Genomic DNA, 13206 nt, shown 5'->3' with positions numbered 1-13206 from the left:
TGTTTTAAAAGTCGAGATTTTATAGGTTTTCTGTTCAATATCAAAAGAAAAGGTACTATTGTGTAGTTTTCCACTAATCAGTAGGAACTGCACTTTTGTGGACGACATAAACTTTGGGATGGTGCTGGACTAATTCCGTGCACTGCTGCAGGATATGATGTCCCATAGACCAGCTAGCTCACAATGCCACGATAAGCTCCCCTAAACCTAGACAGTGAGTGAATAGTTCTGGGAACTATTGTACATGACAACCCTGTTCCCTCAGGAACTGGGATGACAGATCTAGAACCTTTTGCTCATACTGTAGTGCTCTCTTTTGCTCAGAGAATGATACAAAGAATACACAAAGGGGCGTTTTCAGTGTTTATTGAACCAACGTGATTCTTGTATAGAATATATGTGCTGTAATGATCAATAGGCAGAAGCAGATGAAAGTTATAAAATGTATCAAGACAGTGAGCAATACAACTACAACTATACTGCTGAAACAATGTATATATCCAAGCATATGAAATAATCCTACTATGTGGACGCTAACCTGAGTGTCTATAGTGTATGTGAATGTTCTGCCAGGAATTCCCTTGCTGGATGATCCAACCACATTACCTGGTGGGTAATAATGTATGACCCCATCTTGGTCAAGAGATGGACAACTCTCACAGAAATGTCAGTCAGCTACTAGGCAAAAGCATCAGCCTGCAGAGACCTCTCTATGTCCGCAGAAGAGCGGAAACAGATGTTTATTTATGGAAAAAGGCATCCTTGCCTTGGACTGAGATTAGGATCAGGCTGCCATTGTTTGTGTGCTACAGATAGCTGTGTCACCATATGGACGAAAATAACCAACACATTTGCACAAGATACGTATAGACATTGTACATAGTGTCAGGGCAATATGATAGTATTCTTTCAAAATTGACTTGTGTAAGCAAGATTGGTCTTTCCAAGAAACTAATCCTAAGTGTCACAAATGCAAATGTGTGTCAAAAGTTGATGCAACAAGTGATGGCAACTTTAGAAAAGCCCTGTGTTCGTGTAAAATGGCAACGTTTCCTTCTAGGCATAACTGGGACACATGACAGTACTTGTCAGTTCAAAGCACAGAGACTCGCATGAAGGCTCACGGTGACCACCGGGTTCAGCGTCGTTGCTGCCAATTACTCAAATGAACTAGAATGGCACTTGTGATGTGCTGCCATGCATTCCTTAGACCATATTTATGCTGGAGATCTTCTACATATGCACAGGTTTTAGCACATATTTCAAACAAATTTCTGGGCATTTTTTGCCAAGATAGACAGAAAGTGGTGCTGTGCTGATAAGCTTTTTTTTGTAAAAGAGTTAAAACACTGGAGAGGAGCATGCACATAAGAACAGCTGATTTGTTGCTTAGCACCGCTTGGCGCCAGCAGTTAAACTGTACGGAGACTGACCTGCTGCATTAAATCTTTGCATGCGTCTGATGGCCCCCGGCCGTCCGACTTCACGGTGGGCATATGCGTCGGACAGCCAGGAGCCGTTCAAACCGCGTACGCATGGAATTAACCCGCATTCAATGGGCTAAACAGATCAGCTAGGTGATATATAAGAAAAATAAATAAAATGTACATATTTTAAAACCATAATAAAAAAGTAATAGAGAAAAGTTTAGTATTAGGCTTTGGCAAAATGACTGGCAGGAGTCAGCACAAGCCTCATAGGAGGAAATTATAAGGACAGTGACAGAGGTCGTCCAAAAAGCTAAAAGGTCAGGTTGGAGTCAGGATGAGGAAGAATTTTTCTAAATTTCTGGGAAGGAAATTTACGTAGGGGTTCAGGAGGAAAATGTGATAAGAAGATGAAACATTTAATGAGAGGTTATGAGAGAAGAGTCCCTAGCAGATCAAAAATAATATATCTCCAAAGCATCATTCAAGATGGGCAGTATAGCATTGCATTTGGGGAGGGCAAACTTTATGAGTTTGAGTAGACTTATGAGCGTTGAGATATTGAGAAGTACATTTTAGACTTAGATTATATTTGGCATTGGACCCATGGGGTGAAAAATTATTATTTTACTCTAGGGAAATGAATCACCCAAGGAGCAAGGAGTGGTGGCCATTGGATTACCTAGCAGATTATTTTAACATTGTGGCTAAGAAAGCCATTAGAGAAGGATGACGGAATGTAATGAGGGCAGAATACTTTTATCTGTTATAGAAGAAAAAGTAACTATGACCCCACATATTGATCCTGAAACAATCACATACCTTTTTAAAATGGGCCAAGGCCCAAGAAAAGGATGCTTGATTTAGTAGAAGAAGCATATTTAGAAGGCACGGATGTGAATTTTGATTTATTACAAGGATGGTGCTAAAGAGCTATATGCTTTTTAGGCAATGTGAATGCTGGCCTGTTGGCCAGTATAAACAAACAATGGTCCAAGACCCAATTTTTTCAAAAATGAGAAATCAAAGATTTAGCAGCTCAAGGTGTGCATAAAATTCACAACCCAACCACAATTAAATGAAAAACAAAAGAATAGGCAACAGTAATAAATTCAAGCTTTTTATGCATTTAATCCATGCTTGGAGTTCAGAATATTATCTACAGTTTTTTTACATTTTATATACAATGCCCCGTATCAAGAGCGTGCAGTAAAAGAAAAGAAAGTGTCAAAGGGCGTGATGGTGATGAGGTGAAAAAAGAACAGAGATCACACAGAGTGTATAAAAAGTTATTCTGTATTATTCAGAAGAAACAGTCAACAAAGGACTAGAGCAATAAAACCTGGCCACATTAGTAGGTCAAATATACAGTCCTTAATGATGTTCATGAGACAATAGATGTATGAATGTCTGCACTGAAGGGAAGATAACATTAGTGGTCCAGGTATTCTTAATTAGGTGTCGACGTTTCGACTCGTCTTGCGGCCTTGCGGTTAGTTATTCCTGGGCCATGCGAGTCTTCTTCAGGACGGATATAACGGGGCAAGGGATCAAGTAGATGACCCTACAGAGAATACAAATATCAATGAGGATTGTTGCCTATTTTATATTAAAACCTAGGGGAGGGTTCAAAAATTGGCTTACCCTTCACAAGTTGGGGTGGGCGTGATATCCCCAAGGTAACTCAGTCTTTACAAATTGGAGAAGGTACTGTAGAGGTCCTCTGAAAAAATCAAAGAGGAACCTATACGTTACAATAATGCAAGCTCAGTGGAAAAATAATAATTGCCAGGATGACCAGTATAAGTATATTATTATTACCTTTTGTATGTGCATGAGGTTCCTATGTTAATCACGAGACCATATAAGGAATATGTCTCCTCAGTTCAATTCATTGGCACTTGTGCAGCTTACAGAAGTCTTCACATTTTGTTAAGCCTGAAAGGTAAGGGCCAATGACTAGTAAGTACCAATACCTTATCGTACCAAAAGTAAATAGACAGATGGCCAGCCAGGGGCCATTTACCTGTTTGAAGTTGTCTATACAATTTCAAAGAAATCCGAAGTGAAAACGAAGCCAGGGACAGCAACTGCAAAATGCAAAAAACGGGGATAAGTGTCCATCCCTGAAAACGCTGCGCGTTATTCTGGCAGGGTCTCCTAATTGAACTTACTTGAAAGCACGAGCAGAGGTGTCTGATCAGTAGACACGCGTTCAGGAACCCCAGAGCCGAGTGAATCAACACCATCTCCTTTCTCATTTTTGAAAAAATTGGGTCTTGGACCATTGTTTGTTTATACTAGTAATTACCCAGGTCCAGTACCTTTAGGGTTACCCCATTATTATAATGGTGGCCTGTTGGCCAAGCGTCTCAAAACACTTTTAATGCATAAAAACCCCAAATTGGCAGATTTTGCGTCAAAGAATCCAGTGAATAAGCAAAAGGCCTGTTATTTGGTGATGGTATGGTGAAGAATTTTGGAACATTTGTTCAAGCATTTCCTAGCCTAGATAAGGCATAGTATTCAATGAAGAGAGTGTTCTCAAGGAACAGTTTTTATGGACAGTCTTTACAAAGAAGGCAACCTCCCAGGGGTATTCTAGGACCTATAATGCAGGAGATCAAGGAAGAGGTAAACAAGGTGGCAGATACTATAGACAGGAAGCAGGCTTTGATCCAGAAGGGAGAGAGGAATTAGATCTAGAGCTTCAAGAGCTAGAGGTCAAGGCCAAAGTTCATCCACAAGTCAAGATAAGTAGGTGGACACATTTTGACCCTATCCAAAAAGGGGCTGGTGGAAGACTACGATTGTAGAACAATGGGAGAAGATCATGATTGACCCTTGGGTTAAATCAACAGCAAAGGGCTATTTAATAGATCTGAATATGGAACCTAATCAAAGGAAGTAACCAACAGAGTTATGTTTTATTTTATTTATTTTATTTTAGACATTTGTACAGCTCTCTGTTACCCGTAGGTGTCCTGGCACTAAGTATCACTCCTTAGGCAAAGTCGAGTCGGAATTAATTAGTAAACAGCCAGGTCTTCAGCGCCCTTCTAAAGCCCATAAGGTCAGTCATCTTTCTAAGAGCCAGGGGCAGGGCATTCCAGGCCTTAGTTACGCCCAGCACAAAACTTCTGCCTTCCCAGCGTGCTCTCCTAATGCGGGTCACTGCAATCAACCCTGCGTCAGCAGATTCAAGGTGTCTGGTCGGGCGATACCAATAAAAGTACTGCCGGAGGAATGATGGCCCTAGGCCTCGTAAGGCCTTAAATACCAGGCACAGTGCTTTAAACAAGATCCGCTTTCACACCGGGAGCCAATGAAGTTTGACTAGCTCCTGGGACATGGGGGCGTATTTTGGGATGCCCAGAATGAGACGGGCTGCAGCATTCTGCAGAACCTGCAATTTGTTTAATATGTCCTGTTGGGCATTAAGAAACAGACTGTTACAATAATCCAGCTGCGCCAAGACCAGAATAGTAACCACTGTTTTTCTGCCACTTCCTGGGATAAATGGCAGAATCTTGCGAATGGATTCGAGCAGAAAGGCAATGGAGGACAGCGCGATGACCTGAGATCGAAAGGTAAGCTGATCATCGATCAACACCCCCAAGTTTTTAACTTTGGACACGGGGGTGGGAGCATTACCCATCCACTCCGGCCACCAGTTTGGACTCCAGAAGTTGACATTTGAGCCAAACAATATGACTTCTGTTTTGGCAGAATTCAATTTAAGGCAGTTTACAGCCATCCAGTTTTCGACCGCCAGCATGCAGTCCTGAAATTTCCTGGCTACTTCTTCCTTCCCTGGTAACAAGGACACCACAATCTGGGTATCATCAGCGTAGGAGGTAATATCAAAGCCAAAAGCCCGAATTACTGGGGCCAGTGAGCTGACGTAAATATTAAATAGCGTGGGGCTCAAAGACGAGCCCTGAGGAACCCCACAGGGTAAGATGAAGGGTTTTGATTCAAATTCGCCTAGAGCCACACTCTGAACTCTGCTGGAAAGGAATGCTTTGAGTATGTTAAACGCATTTCCTTGTACTCCGCATGCCTTCAAGCGGTCGAGCAAAAGCACATGGTGTCAGCCCCTTAGTGCTTTACAAAAATATAGCAGCCTGTCCCGACGTTGTCCGGGTATGAAATAGAATGTATGCAATGTATGTAATAGGCAAGGGAAATTTATTTTAAAATCTCACGGTAGACAACATTTTTAGGATGAAGTGTCACAATAGTTTGGCATGTGTGTGCAGATACGGTGTGTACCTCGGAGTAAGAAGTATTAGCAGATGTCTCTAGTGTGTATGTGCTCCACTTCCGTGAGTAAGCGTGTGTGAAAGTGCATTCAGTTGAAAATTTCGTGTCCCTGCAGGCACGCTGAATTGCGTCATCCACCGCTTGAGGCCCGGCTCCAGTTTTGTTTGATGATGTGCTTGTGGTGTAAAGTCGTTGATGCAGAGAGTTGAGTGGGTGACAGCGTGTGCTGGAGACACTGCGCGTGTTGGAAAGTGCAGTCAGTTCAAAGGTTAGGCAGGCGTGCTTAGTTGCGTCATCCGCCGCCTGAGCCCGGCTCAAGCCCTGGTTGATGTTGTGCGCCTGGTGTCAATTCGTTTATGCAGAGAGTTGAGTGTGTGACAGCGCGCAGGAGACGCTGCGGTTAGTGTCCCCGCAGGCACGGTCCTTTATGCAGAGAGTTGACTGGCTGACAGCGTGCAGGATACTGTGCAGTTATTGTCCCCGCATGCACGATCTGTCGCGTCTGCCCCCGCCTAAGCCCATTGGCCACGCCCCTTGCTCCCGCACAATTGCCGCACCCATTGTCCTTGGCCACGCCCCGGCCCAACGCACACGTTTGTTTTCCACATGCCCTCAAGGCACAGTTTTTTTGGGGGGGGATGTGGCGCGCGATTGGTGCAGTTTGTTGCGCCCATTTGCCACAAAACTTGATGCCGCGCCCATTGGCCTTGTTCACGCCCCCAGCACCCGCCCCCAGCACAACGCACACGTTTAAGGAACGCTTTTTTTTTGTCGTCATGCCGCCCCACGCCCACAAGGGACTACTTTGCTGGTAAGGTTCTTTTACCTTTCAAATGTATATGGTGGGCATCTGTATAGCCTATGTCCTTCTGCTCCAACTGCCCTTTCCAATGCTGTATTGGGTGTTGCGATTGGTGCTGTGGTTCCAGAGCTTACCCGCCTCAAAGGTTTGGTCTCTCTTTATTATATTAGTATAGATAGCAACCAGTAGTGGGTTATTTGAGAAAGAGGGGTATAAGGATGCTCTTTTATCTGGATGACATTTTGATAATCAGTGTGGGGAAGAATAGAGGAAGCATTTGATTATAGTAAAACATTTATTGGAATCGTTAGGATTCATAGTGAAGTTAAAGAAGTCTGTGTTCATTCCGAGTCAAACCTTGAGTTTTTAGGATTTGTTGTAGATAGATTGAAGAGTCAGCTGTAGCTTTCAGTGAGGAAGCTAAAGAAAATAAAAGAGGAGATAAAGAAAGTAATGAGAAAAGAGGATATAAATCTAAGAGATTTAACACGGATGACTGGAAAACTTGCTTCGTCAATACAACCAGTGTTCCCTGGTCTATTGCATTACAGAGACTGGAAAGAACTGCTTTTTCAGGAGGTTTATAGTATTGGGAACAGGATAGCAGTAAGCCTGGAGGGGAAGGAAAATTTGAGATGGTGGATGGAGAATTTGGTAGCAAGGAATGGGCGTGCAATATTTGGAAAAAGACCAGACTTTGATCTGGAAACAAATGCCTCTAAGTCAGGCTGGGGAGCAATATGATCGGGCAAAGAGACAGGTGGAGTTTGGAGTATGCTAAGAGAGAAGAAAACATATTAATTGTTTAGGGATGAAAGAAGATTTTTTGCCCCTTGCAGTTACCAACATCTGCAAGGAACATCAGTGTTATTGAAAATGAACAATGTGACAGCAGTGAATTATTTGAACAAATTAGGTGGGAGTAGGTCAAAGAGATTAGCGGAATGAGCAAGAGAAATGTGGAATTTGTATTTAGAGCACAAGATTGGTTTGAGAGCAGAGTATTTACCTAGAGTGCACAGTGTGGTGGCAGACTGGCCTTGAGGTATCAAACAAATTTCAGCAATTGGAAACTGGAGACCAGTTATCTCAGGAAAATTCAGAATTAACTGGGTCCTTTGGAGGTTAATGTTAAAAGGATTTATTGAGCTCATGGCTACCCAAAGGCTTACCAGCGCTAGGCAAGTAGACTAATGGAGCCACGGCAATAGAACAGTTGAAATCAGTAAACAACCATGTTTTCAGTTTTTTTCTTAATGTTACCTCTGAGGCTGGACATCTAATCTCCCATGGGAGTGAGTTCCAAAGTTTTTGCGGTGAACCGATGCTGATTCTTTCATAGGGATTTGACACAGAAGTCTGACCGCTGCATTCTGGACCACCTGTAACTTGCTGATGACATATTTAGGTGAGCCTAGAAAAAGCGAGTTCCAAGTACCGAGTCATACATTCCTTGGTCATAAGGTGACCAAGGAATGTATGACCATTTTCCTTATCTGTGTGGGGATGAGCTTGAGGATCAGGCGGGGCATTCCTAATAGTCCAAAGCATGTGCACCCTTGCCTCCTTCTTTGCTTGGGTCTCCAAGGTCAGCTCCTGATCCAACCAAAAGCCAAGAGTTTTAATGGGCATACTGGGACTGGGGCACTCACTAAACAGCTGGCCAACTTACTAGGGACCTGAGCATCCCTGCATTTACCCAGTACCATCAATTCGGTCTTGTCCCTGTTTCATTTCAGACAGCTCCCTGTCATCCATTTAACTACTTCCAGAAAAGGAGCCAGCTGACCTGATCCACATTAATCCTAGAGTCCAGTGACACCACCAACTGGGTGTCATCAGCATAGGAAGTAGGGGAGATACCATGTTCCTGTACTATATCAACTAACAGCTGCATATAAACATTAAACAATGTGGAGCTTAGTGACGAACCCTGTGGTACACTGCATGTTAAAGACTTTCTGTCTGAAAAGAAGTTGGCCTTCTTAACTTCAAAGGACAACTCCTCCAGGAAGGATTTTAGCCATTCCAATGCTTTGCCCTGGTTGCCTAATTCACTTAGTCTGTGTGCCGGCAATTCATAACCCACTATATCGAATACTGCACTTAGATCTAGCAGAAGTATTGCACCAGATCCCCCTGATCAAGAGTCCTCTTTAATTCTTCAGTTACTGCTATTAAAGCCAATTCCGTGCTGTGCTGCAGGTGGAATCCTATCTGGGTGGGTTGTAACCGGAGATGATCTTCCAGGAATTGTGACAACATTTTGTTAACATGCTTCTCCAAAATTTTGCTATTAAATGAGAGCAATGATATTGGAAGAAAATTCTATGGTAAAGCTACATCCATATTCGGTTTCTTTAGCAGTGGTTTGACTATTGCTTGTTTCCATGCAGCAAGGACTCTCCATGTCTGAAGGGAAAGATTTAGCATATCAACAATGAAAGACAGGAGGACATCCATGGCCTCTGCAAGGATGTGCGGGGGTGCTGGATATGCTGGGAAGCCTGATCTAATTTCTTTGATAATCATTTGAGCCGTGTTGGTGTCCAGATCTGTGAAAAGAGATAGGACAGGAGTTGCAGCCCCCTGATGATCTAATTCTGGAATAGCAGGATTGTTCAATGTTGATTTCCCCCGCAGGGAGCTATAGATATCAGCGACCTTTTTATGAAAATAAGTGGCTAGCGCGTTACATTTCTCCTCTTTGGCTTGGTGGTAAGGGGTGCCTTGACTGATCGTGGTTAGGGATGTTACCACTCTAAACAACTCCTTAGAGGAAATCTTCGCCTTTATGATCTTTTTCTCAAAGAACCCTGCTTGAGCCTCTTTCATTTTCATATGGTGGATTCTAATCTCTTGTCTATGTGTCTATTTCATTCGGGGGGTCAAAGGTCTTTCTCCAGTCCCTTTCCAATTTTTTGCAACCTTTCTTCAGCAATACTAGCTGATCATTGAACCACGGGGAATTTCTGGCATGGTTAGTTGGATTGGAGTTTGTAAAAGGGAAGGCTTCCTCCAGTGACCGGAGGACCAACCTTTCCCAATTAGCATACACTTTGTCAATCCTTCTGCCAGCATTAAAGCCTGGAGTTTGCAAAGCTTCCACCCAGGCTTCAGATCTCAGTTTGGCCCAGTTTCTCAATTGGGGTGCTGAGACCGGCTTGGTGGGTCGGGAATGAGTCCCTTTGGCCTCTCTCTCCCCCAAGATAATAGTAATTAGATAATGATCTGACCAAGGAACAGGGGTTTAAAGACGTATTGATATTTTAGGGTCATTAGATATCACTGGTGGATCTTTTGGCTTCCAGATTGATCTTTCAGTTAAGGAACTATTTGAGTTGGAGACCAGATACAGGCGCAGTTGCAGTGGAAGCATTTCTGCAGGATTGGATGGGGATTTAAGTGAATGCGTTCCCTCCTTTTCCAGTAGGGGAGATACCATGTTCCTGTACTATATCAACTAACAGCTGCATATAAACATTAAACAATGTGGAGCTTAGTGACGAACCCTGTGGTACACTGCATGTTAAAGACTTTCTGTCTGAAAAGAAGTTGGCCTTCTTAACTTCAAAGGACAACTCCTCCAGGAAGGATTTTAGCCATTCCAATGCTTTGCCCTGGTTGCCTAATTCACTTAGTCTGTGTGCCGGCAATTCATAACCCACTATATCGAATACTGCACTTAGATCTAGCAGAAGTATTGCACCAGATCCCCCTGATCAAGAGTCCTCTTTAATTCTTCAGTTACTGCTATTAAAGCCAATTCCGTGCTGTGCTGCAGGTGGAATCCTATCTGGGTGGGTTGTAACCGGAGATGATCTTCCAGGAATTGTGACAACATTTTGTTAACATGCTTCTCCAAAATTTTGCTATTAAATGAGAGCAATGATATTGGAAGAAAATTCTATGGTAAAGCTACATCCAAATTCGGTTTCTTTAGCAGTGGTTTGACTATTGCTTGTTTCCATGCAGCAAGGACTCTCCATGTCTGAAGGGAAAGATTTAGCATATCAACAATGAAAGACAGGAGGACATCCATGGCCTCTGCAAGGATGTGCGGGGGTGCTGGATATGCTGGGAAGCCTGATCTAATTTCTTTGATAATCATTTGAGCCGTGTTGGTGTCCAGATCTGTGAAAAGAGATAGGACAGGAGTTGCAGCCCCCTGATGATCTAATTCTGGAATAGCAGGATTGTTCAATGTTGATTTCCCCCGCAGGGAGCTATAGATATCAGCGACCTTTTTATGAAAATAAGTGGCTAGCGCGTTACATTTCTCCTCTTTGGCTTGGTGGTAAGGGGTGCCTTGACTGATCGTGGTTAGGGATTTTACCACTCTAAACAACTCCTTAGAGGAAATCTTCGCCTTTATGATCTTTTTCTCAAAGAACCCTGCTTGAGCCTCTTTCATTTTCATATGGTGGATTCTAATCTCTTGTCTATGTGTCTATTTCATTCGGGGGGTCAAAGGTCTTTCTCCAGTCCCTTTCCAATTTTTTGCAACCTTTCTTCAGCAATACTAGCTGATCATTGAACCACGGGGAATTTCTGGCATGGTTAGTTGGATTGGAGTTTGTAAAAGGGAAGGCTTCCTCCAGTGACCGGAGGACCAACCTTTCCCAATTAGCATAAACTTTGTCAATCCTTCTGCCAGCATTAAAGCCTGGAGTTTGCAAAGCTTCCACCCAGGCTTCAGATCTCAGTTTGGCCCAGTTTCTCAATTGGGGTGCTGAGACCGGCTTGGTGGGTCGGGAATGAGTCCCTTTAGCCTCTCTCTCCCCCAAGATAATAGTAATTAGATAATGATCTGACCAAGGAACAGGGGTTTAAAGACGTATTGATATTTTAGGGTCATTAGATATCACTGGTGGATCTTTTGGCTTCCAGATTGATCTTTCAGTTAAGGAACTATTTGAGTTGGAGACCAGATACAGGCGCAGTTGCAGTGGAAGCATTTCTGCAGGATTGGATGGGGATTTAAGTGAATGCGTTCCCTCCTTTTCCAGTAGGGGAGATACCATGTTCCTGTACTATATCAACTAACAGCTGCATATAAACATTAAACAATGTGGAGCTTAGTGACGAACCCTGTGGTACACTGCATGTTAAAGACTTTCTGTCTGAAAAGAAGTTGGCCTTCTTAACTTCAAAGGACAACTCCTCCAGGAAGGATTTTAGCCATTCCAATGCTTTGCCCTGGTTGCCTAATTCACTTAGTCTGTGTGCCGGCAATTCATAACCCACTATATCGAATACTGCACTTAGATCTAGCAGAAGTATTGCACCAGATCCCCCTGATCAAGAGTCCTCTTTAATTCTTCAGTTACTGCTATTAAAGCCAATTCCGTGCTGTGCTGCAGGTGGAATCCTATCTGGGTGGGTTGTAACCGGAGATGATCTTCCAGGAATTGTGACAACATTTTGTTAACATGCTTCTCCAAAATTTTGCTATTAAATGAGAGCAATGATATTGGAAGAAAATTCTATGGTAAAGCTACATCCAAATTCGGTTTCTTTAGCAGTGGTTTGACTATTGCTTGTTTCCATGCAGCAAGGACTCTCCATGTCTGAAGGGAAAGATTTAGCATATCAACAATGAAAGACAGGAGGACATCCATGGCCTCTGCAAGGATGTGCGGGGGTGCTGGATATGCTGGGAAGCCTGATCTAATTTCTTTGATAATCATTTGAGCCGTGTTGGTGTCCAGATCTGTGAAAAGAGATAGGACAGGAGTTGCAGCCCCCTGATGATCTAATTCTGGAATAGCAGGATTGTTCAATGTTGATTTCCCCCGCAGGGAGCTATAGATATCAGCGACCTTTTTATGAAAATAAGTGGCTAGCGCGTTACATTTCTCCTCTTTGGCTTGGTGGTAAGGGGTGCCTTGACTGATCGTGGTTAGGGATGTTACCACTCTAAACAACTCCTTAGAGGAAATCTTCGCCTTTATGATCTTTTTCTCAAAGAACCCTGCTTGAGCCTCTTTCATTTTCATATGGTGGATTCTAATCTCTTGTCTATGTGTCTATTTCATTCGGGGGGTCAAAGGTCTTTCTCCAGTCCCTTTCCAATTTTTTGCAACCTTTCTTCAGCAATACTAGCTGATCATTGAACCACGGGGAATTTCTGGCATGGTTAGTTGGATTGGAGTTTGTAAAAGGGAAGGCTTCCTCCAGTGACCGGAGGACCAACCTTTCCCAATTAGCATACACTTTGTCAATCCTTCTGCCAGCATTAAAGCCTGGAGTTTGCAAAGCTTCCACCCAGGCTTCAGATCTCAGTTTGGCCCAGTTTCTCAATTGGGGTGCTGAGACCGGCTTGGTGGGTCGGGAATGAGTCCCTTTGGCCTCTCTCTCCCCCAAGATAATAGTAATTAGATAATGATCTGACCAAGGAACAGGGGTTTAAAGACGTATTGATATTTTAGGGTCATTAGATATCACTGGTGGATCTTTTGGCTTCCAGATTGATCTTTCAGTTAAGGAACTATTTGAGTTGGAGACCAGATACAGGCGCAGTTGCAGTGGAAGCATTTCTGCAGGATTGGATGGGGATTTAAGTGAATGCGTTCCCTCCTTTTCCAGTAGGGGAGATACCATGTTCCTGTACTATATCAACTAACAGCTGCATATAAACATTAAACAATGTGGAGCTTAGTGACGAACCCTGTGGTACACTGCATGTTAAAGACTTTCTGTCTGAAAAGA

The 13206-nt window shown here is 43.2% G+C and overlaps 1 protein-coding gene across 3 annotated transcripts in view; it reads right to left on the bottom strand.

Annotated features, from left to right (window-relative positions):
• The window catches only part of INPP4B (inositol polyphosphate-4-phosphatase type II B), a 2612828-nt gene that overhangs the window by 1080196 nt on the left and 1519426 nt on the right, over positions 1-13206 (bottom strand). The gene's annotated exons all lie outside the window — the stretch shown is intronic.

The sequence above is a fragment of the Lissotriton vulgaris genome, chromosome 3_1 (genome assembly GCF_964263255.1).
Source record: "Lissotriton vulgaris chromosome 3_1, aLisVul1.2, whole genome shotgun sequence".
NCBI classification, from domain to species: Eukaryota; Metazoa; Chordata; class Amphibia; order Caudata; family Salamandridae; genus Lissotriton; species Lissotriton vulgaris.
Note: the sequence above shows the minus strand (reverse complement) of the source record. Positions and strands in the feature narration are given on the sequence as shown.